The sequence below is a fragment of the Chrysochloris asiatica genome, unplaced genomic scaffold (assembly GCF_000296735.1).
Source record: "Chrysochloris asiatica unplaced genomic scaffold, ChrAsi1.0 scaffold00081, whole genome shotgun sequence".
Classification (NCBI taxonomy): Eukaryota; Metazoa; Chordata; class Mammalia; order Afrosoricida; family Chrysochloridae; genus Chrysochloris; species Chrysochloris asiatica.
The window spans coordinates 5,269,009-5,276,345 of record NW_006408599.1 but is presented as its reverse complement, the minus strand read 5'-3'; positions in this window follow the sequence as shown (position 1 = coordinate 5,276,345).

Here is a 7,337-nt window from a genome sequence, read left to right as displayed (position 1 = left end):
CACGTGGGTATCATCTGCAAGTGTGGGCGCTCCTGTGCATATGTCCTCTCTTCTTTAGGGTTGTTTTTTTTTGTTTTGTTTTTTGTCTTGTATATTTTACCATCAGTCTGAGACCAGAAGAACTAGATGGTACTTGGCTACCACTACCAACTCTCTGAAAGAGATCCCATTAAAAAGTCCTAGATAGAGCAGCAGAAAATTTGAACCAAAACTGAAAATTATTAAAAAGAAGAAAAAAAAGACTGGGCTTGCTGGTCAAAAAGAGAATGGAGGAACCCAAGGCTATGTCTTGCAAGCACCCTTCAGATCTAGAAAGGAACTCACCCTCATAGCCCAATTTTCGGCCAAGCAGCAAATAGGTATATAGTGGAGACAAGAACACTAGTAAGGTATGCTCACCATGGAACAATCTTTCAAATTCAAAAGGTCAACTGTTACTTAAGGACAAAGCTAAGAAGGGATGGGATGTTGGGTGGAATACAAATAGGAACCCCAGGGAGGAAGCAGGGTAACTATTGTTGCACGGAAGGGACTGCAATCATTGAGATGAAACAAAATGCGTGATTCGTAGAATGTAAAACTAATGATCTTGTCTGTGTACCTTCACTCAATTCACAATACATAGTTAAAAAAAAAAATGTATATATTAGCCAATGAAAAGCCTATAAATCACACCAGAATAGTGTCCAATATAGATTCCAGAAGATGAGCTCCATAGCTTGGAAGGCATTTAGAATATAGTGTCTGCAAGAATGAGCCCACGCATATGAACACTAGTGAAATAACTCAGAACCAGGGTTTATTCTGTTGTCGACAGGGTCTCCATCAATTGGAATCAATTCAACAATAACTAACAGCAACAACAACATTTCTTCTCTGTTTTACTTAGCTGCCATTGTATTTTTCCACTTTAAGGTCTTTAAGAAGCTGTGCCAAATGTTTAAAAAGAAAATCTACTTTGCATCGTGCAACTTGTTTTGAGTGCCATTAAAATTTAATTGGTGAATTAATATTTTTTTTTCCCTTTAAGTACTCGAAGCTATTTCAGAAGGATTGCAAAAGTATTTGCTGTGATTTGTATGCATCTCAGAACTATTTCCCCCCTACCCCAGAGCCAGAGGAAAAATATTTTCATAATAGTTGTCCATGAGAGGATCATACTGGATATATGAAAATTTTCTTTACACACCTTCTAAGAACAGCCATTTGGAATAAGGTGGAGCAGATTTTGATCCACAGGGTTCATGTGTTGTACGAAGCATTGATTTGGTGTGTGGTTGATTTAGTCCTGTTATTTTAAATATAACTTCTATTGCACAAAGGGAATGAATGCTCGGGTTGTTGTAACCAAATATTTACTGAGCCTCTATGTTATAGCCTAAAAATAGCTATGAGGTAAAAAGAGATGGGAAATTAAGTAGGAAGTTGGAAAAAAAAAAAAACAACAAAACACAGGGAGGGAAATTGAACAGGTTGCAATAAGTCTTGAAGTGGAAGAATCATCCCACATCCAGCACATTCTATTACAGGTGTTGCAAGTGTACCAAGAATAGTCTCCAAACATCTAACACATAATTCAGTGGTGAACTTTAGAACTAAGCCCAGCCGAGAAATAACTTTTTAGATTACAATGCCCATCTCTTGGGGCTTCTGTGTCCCTCTATCTTTTTCATTTTTCCCCCCTCTCACCTCTTTCCCCCTTAAGCCCCTTTCAATCTACAGCAAAATGAAACATTCATAGATATTATTCAGTCTAGGAGAAATGTCAGCTTTTTCTTTTCTCTCTTCATTTATTGTTTTCCCTGGTTTTCCTCCCAGTTGCTACTGTAGACCCAAGTCTCAGTAGTTTTTGTCTGTGATATTTTGAAATGGAAAAGTTACAGGAAATATTTCCCTAAGCACAAGGGAGTTGAGTAGCTAAGAAGTAAAAAATCAGAGGTTTCTAAAGTGCCCTTAGGCTGTCGTTGTAATGGGGCACCAAGGAGACAGGACCCAGACAAGAAATAGATAAACCCAGTCAGACTCTACTAAGACCCAGGTCCTCCTCAGGCCCCAGGAGATCCCAATGCCAAATTATCATTTTCAAACAAGTCCTGAGAGAGTACTCCAAACCTGAGACACATATATGTTGTTGGTGGTAGATGCTGTTGAATCATTCTGACTCAAAGCAACCCTATGTATAACAGAAGGAAATGTTACCCAGTTCTGCAACATCCCCATAATCGTAGCTTTGTCAGAGCTCATTGTTGTAGCCACTGTACCAATCTGACTTATTGAAGATCTTCCTCTTTTTCACAGATCCTCTATTTTACAAAGTATAATGCCATTCTCCATCAACTGGTCCCTCCTGATAACATGTCCAAAGAAAGTGAGACAAATCTTGTCGTCTTTGCTTTTAAAGAACATTCTGGCTGTAACTTCTTCAAAGACAGATGTTTTTTTTTTTTTTTTAGAGGAATTTATAAGCTGTAGTAATGCGAATTCCAACAATGTTCCACCAAAGTTGGGAGGTGACTTCAAGCTTGCTTTTGTTGGTTGTCTTGCCTTGTTTAATACCTCTATGTTTCTATGGTATCTATCTACATCTCATTCCTCCATGAAGCTATGAGGCCTCACACACAGAGCTGGTCTGTATTCATCTTTCAACACACAGAGAACCCATCAGACAATCACTGAGTGAACTGTGAAGGGAGGCTCAGTCAGGGAAATTTGTTGTTTGTTATACTTAAGTGTCGTTGAGTCAATTCCAACTCATACTGACCCTGTATAGGGTTTCCGAGGAGCAGCTGGTGGATTTATTGCAATCTAGTGACAAGCAATAAAACTCTAGAAGTCATTTCCTCATCTTTTTAGAGGGGATAGGACAACCCAACAAGTCTTCATATCACAAAAGGGCTGCTGGAGACAGAAATGAGAAGGCTTTCAAATATCTGGATTACTACATGTACTTCAGCATTGTTTACAAAAAACAAGCTACTGTATCTAGGAACTAGGGAGATACATGCTGGAATAGCTAATGTGTGGGAGTTTTCATTTTGGGTCAGGCATTGGACTTTACCAACGTGATTTCATTTAAGCCTCACAAACAAGCCGGTTATGAGAATTAGCCCCAGTTTTTCACTTTAGGAAACTGAGACCCAGAGAAGTTGAACACTTTCCCAAAGTCCCAGAAAACTGGAAGCGGTTCAGTTGGAACACAAGTACCCCAATAGAAAGAAGCAAGTGGTGCTGCTGACTATCTCATAAAGCTTCCCAACAAGACTGTAAACTCATTATCCCTTCTCATGGGAAAATTTTCACTTTCTATTTTATAGACTTGTATTTGTTCAGTTTCTTTTGACATTAAGAAATACTGTCTTTACCTTTAAAAGGTGGAGGCAGAGGCTGAGGGGGCAGAGGAGGAAATGAAAAACAAAGAAGACCCTGGAGGAAGATAAAGAGAAAGAAGAGAAGCAGCCCCCGCAGCAGTTGCTGATGGAGAAGAGAAAGAAGTCTCATTGTTTGCTCTGTGGCTGTAGTTTCACAGAAGCTTGAGAGACCGAAAAAGAATAATCACACCAACATCAATAGCACTCGTTTGCACTACCAAACTAACTTCCATTTTCATAGCATTTACTTTCAAAACCCACAAAATCCCCTCTGTCTACTTCTTTCCTCTTCTCCCATGTGTCCCCAACTCACATGGCACCCTCTATGCCTGTTCTACAATGTATTTTGAAGGTGCGTTGAATTCAAGCCATAAACTAGACTTGCAGTTATTTGTATAATTCATCATTACAAGACTTAGCTGTAGAAGAACTGTTGGGTTTTGGTTTGTTTGTTTGTTTAATTGAATTAGGCAACCCTGTATCTTCCTCCAACCCCATTTCTCTTTTGCTTTTATCTGGTGTTTGGACAGTTTGAGAATATTTATGTAGACCTGAAATCGGCCTGCCCTGCTGGAGAGAGAGTAAAGCAGCCAGGGCTGAGCCTTGGGCCTGGCAGACAGAACCGAATCCATACTCAGAGTCTGTGTCATCTCCAAAGAACCACTGACCTCTGACCTTCAGTCTCCTTTTGCCTGCAGCACCTTGGTTACCCCTGGAGATTGCACCATCACCAGAAGGTGCTAAGAGGTCAAGATGAAAGTTTCCATTAAAGTATGGTGGGTAAATACCGCCCTTTTGATCTCAAATGGTTGATTATTCTAAGGAGTGTAAGCCTTTATACTAATGATCCCTCTTCTAGACAAACCTTCACCCTTTCCCAGTAAAAATCTTTTTCAAAAAAATTCCGAGTGGGAGTTCTATCCTTGGATTGTACAGCCAAGAATAAACCTGCTACCTTAGGTGACACAGGACAGGGAGGTGTTTATTTTAGTATTCAATCCATGAGCGTATGACTTAACCTCTCAAAGTCTCATTCTGTTCATGAAAAAAAATGGGTGCGAGAGACTTCCCTAAAACAGAACTGGTGAAATCAAAGTGGACGATATAATACTATTCTTACAAAATATTACTGATGGTCTCTTTTCCTTCTTTCTTCCTAATACCTGCATCTAGGTTTTGCCATTGCTATTTCCCCACTCACAGAATGTTTCATTTTTCTCTAGACAATTCCAGTTTCTTTTAATATCTTTCTTAGAGTTCAGATTTCTCATGATTTTCATAACTAATACCAAGATACACTAGCCCAGGATGAACTTCGGAACCTTTCCAAGCCTCAGTTTCCCTAACTACACAGTAAGATGATTACAGAACATGATACCTGAACCCTTTCCATCTAAAATGCTTTCATTCCACATATTTTCATTTATTTCTCTTTCTCCTCATTCCTCCCTTCTCTCCCTGCCTTGTGTCTTCTCTCTGCTGATGAAATGAATACAAACTATAAATCAGTTTCAGGTGTTTACTTGCATTGCTCACAAATAGAAGACTTACTTGTACAAGAATAGGTCCCCCTCTTTCCTGACTGAGTTAGTCAGTTCTGTGTCTTCCCCTCCTCTCCCTCTGGCTTCTCCTCTATTTTTAGATAGACAGTCTGAAAAGTCTTAATATATCAATGACATTTATAACACATGTTAATATCTAACACGTCAATGCTCTATTTGTAGCAGTGACTGCTGATGTGATGAGATGCTTTTATAATATCAGTGACTTTTATTATAAATATGATGAAAGTGTTCACTCTTTTTGGAAAATTAAATAATCATAATCAAGTATCCTTTGCCCCAGTTTGTCCAGCCAACGACTTTAGGGACTAGGTTTTCCTTTTTCTCTGCTATACTTTTTATAAATTGCTCTTTACAACTTCAGAATGAATATCTGTCTCCTGAAATAGACGACAGCAGCTCTTCTGAGAGAATGCATTAGGGAGATAAGTGCAGACACCTGGGGATCCATTTTATAATCTTTATACCTTCTCAGGCTCCCTACTGAGCCACCATCTCAGAACTCTGGAGTTGGCTGATGCTGTGGTGTTTATATTAAAAAAGAATAACCCCCATCTCTGCATCTCCACATTTTGCCTCTCATGAAAGTGCACTTCACAGCTACACAGATTGGAGGGTAAGTGCATATGTTTGGGAAGCAAACATGGGCTGGAGCTGCAGCTGTGTCCCTTACCAGCTGTGTGATTTGGAAAACCCACTCAACCTCTCTGAGCTTCATATTCTTCATGTACACAAAGTGAAAAAAAATCCATCTACCTCAAAGAAGTAGTGTGAGAATGTAGTAAAATGCTATGTGCAAAACATTCAGCACATATTCAAGGGAGGAGATTAGAAGCCATTACTCATTCTTACTGTAATTATCTTAATTACAATCTCAGTTTTGAATAATCGTTTGCTTACTTTCCAATTCCATGCTGACCTTCCACTCTTCTGGCCTCCCACTGACCTTTAACTGAACATCATTTGCCAGATTCTGAAGTCCAGATTTATCACATCCTCTCCTTCTATCCCAACACTCCTAACATACACACACATACACAACCTAACTATACTTGATTTTACTTTCATTCTCCAAGAATACCATGCTTTTACAAACTTTCATGATCTCTTTTTCTCCTCCTTGTTTACTATCTTCCTTTTCTTCCTAATTTACCCTCTAAATTCAGCTTAGATTTCACTTGCTCTAGGAAGTCCTCCCTTGTAACCTCTGACCTGAGACTAGTGTGCTTCTCTGTGGTAACATTAACTCCTCTTTCATGGCTTTTGCCAAATATTTATCAGTGTAATTGATTGTGTCTCAACCTAAGATTATGCATTTGTTACTTTTTATCTCCAAGTCCTAGCACATAGAACTCATTCAACAACATATCCTGATCAACTTATTTCTGCAGTTTCCGATGTCTTAAAATCAATGACTCCAGATTGTGGATGATTCGTTTCCACTTGCCTCCAATGTTTCTAGCACACGTCTTTATTTATTCAACAAACACTCTTGGAGTGTTTTTACTCACTTTGACTTTAATATAGATGATGAGGTATAGAGATACATAATGTAAAAAAGTGATGTTCAATCTCTTCTATCCCTGCCAGACTTGTCTGGGATATTAAATAAGGAAGGAATAGCTAACTGATTGGTAAGCACAGAGATCATGTTTCTCTGTGTAAACCCTTAAGTATAGAATCCTAATCCTCCCATGTACTTGCTAGGACAAATAAGGACCACTTGGGGCAAACACGTCTCTCTTAGTCTTTGCCTTCTATTCCTGACAATAGGATCAGTAAGTTGGGCTAACCCTGCTTCTCAGACTTAGCCATGTTGTTGCCCATGCCAGATTTTATTTCCTTCAAACAGATAGCATCATAAGATGTTAGGATTTGTAGCAGAAGGGGGATAATAGAAGACGTGGCTGTTACTCTTGATAACTGCCATTGAGTCTGCTCAGACTCATAGGGACCCTATGCAAAACAGAATGAAATAGTGCCCAGTCCTGAGCCATCCATCGACACAATTGTTGCCATACTTAAGCACACTGTGGTTGCTGTCACTATGTCAGTCCATCTCATTCAGGGTCTTCCTATTTTTCACTGACCCTTCACTTTACCAAGCATCATGTCCTTCTCCAAAACAGTCTTTCTGACAACATGTTGAAAGCATGAGTGACAAAAATCTCACCATCATTGGTCCTAAGGAGCATTCTGACTGTTCTTCTGGCAGTCCATGGTCCTTTTAATAGTGTCATTAACATTATAATTCAAATGTGTCAATTCTTCTAGAGTCTTCCTTCACATGCATATGAGTCTTTTTCACATGCTCAACTTTCACATGCATGTGAGGCTAATACAAATAACATGCTTGGGTCAGGCTCATCTTAATCTTCACACTGACATCTTTGCTCTTTAACACTAT